The sequence below is a fragment of the Sinocyclocheilus grahami genome, unplaced genomic scaffold (genome assembly GCF_001515645.1).
Source record: "Sinocyclocheilus grahami isolate Dianchi unplaced genomic scaffold, SAMN03320097.WGS_v1.1 scaffold465.1, whole genome shotgun sequence".
NCBI lineage: Eukaryota > Metazoa > Chordata > Actinopteri > Cypriniformes > Cyprinidae > Sinocyclocheilus > Sinocyclocheilus grahami.
Window position 1 is genome coordinate 93,055 of NW_015505644.1, and position 1,148 is coordinate 94,202.

Below are 1,148 nucleotides of genomic sequence, written 5' to 3' on the forward strand. Positions count from 1 at the left end.
CACTGACGTAACGTTGAACGTGACTGACTGAATGGGAACTACACTGCAACAATGTTTTACATTCACTAATCTAGGAACTCAATATTCTAAATGCATAGCACAAACAAACACTGGATAATAGTAAAATAGTAAAAAGACAACTCTCATGTTGTTTCAAACCTGTATGTGTTTCTGTAATTCTTCTGTGGAACACAGAAGATGAATATGTGAAGCATGTTCTGCCTGCTCTTTCCTCAGTATTTCTCCTTTTTTCATGGAGAAACGGCAGGTTTGAAACAATGAGAAAATGATGACACAGTTTGAATATTTAAATCTGACGATTGAAGTGTTCTCACTGTAAGCTGTGGCAGAGTCTCTGTCTTGTTGATCTCCTCCCAGAAACATGTTGAGGGATGTGTATGGAACACTGTAGCACTGCAGGGAGCAGAACATTCACTTTGAAGGAGTCAGCACATGAAAGACGTGCGGGGGAGCTGTGTGATGTAACAGCCATTTGACCTCAATAATGAACACTAGAGTGCTGCTAATATAAGCCGGCTAATTTGGCTCTTACATAAAAAGCATCACATGGAGAAAGGACAGGGCATGTGTTAGTGATTGAGAGAATAAAAGAAGGAAGTCATACACTCATGAATGTCTCGAAAAGACAGCTGATGGTTAGGTACCAGGCCACACTGAACGCTGAACTCACGGCATTGTGGGGTATGAACCAAAGGAAGATGTAAGCAAGAATGGCCAATGGCATTGACAGCACAGCCCTGAGACAGGAACAACCAGATGAGTCATGTCAAGCATGGTAAAGCAGCCTAAACTATTTTTCTGATTTCATGCAAGTGTGGGAAATTCGCACTTCACTTTAAAATCATCATATGTCAGTGTGTAAAAACAAACAGGAAATGCGCTTACAGTGATGCACTTATAGTGCAGAGGCTAGATGGTTTAAAAGCATAAATGGCAAGCTTGAGATTTTTTTATGTTTTTATTTGTAAAGTTGTAAATGGACTCTTTTAACACCTGGAACACAAGTAAACTTTTATAAAGGTGAATGAGCGATTGTAGCAATTACTTTTGCATCATCCCTATTTGCTCCATCATAAAAAAAGAAAAAAAGCCATTACTTTCCAAAATAGAAAACAAACATAATGGAA

At 38.9% G+C, this 1,148-nt stretch overlaps 1 pseudogene; it reads right to left on the reverse strand.

Moving 5' to 3' along the window:
- LOC107553113 (sodium-dependent lysophosphatidylcholine symporter 1-like) overlaps positions 1-1,148 on the reverse strand; it is a 15,447-nt pseudogene that overhangs the window by 9,419 nt on the left and 4,880 nt on the right.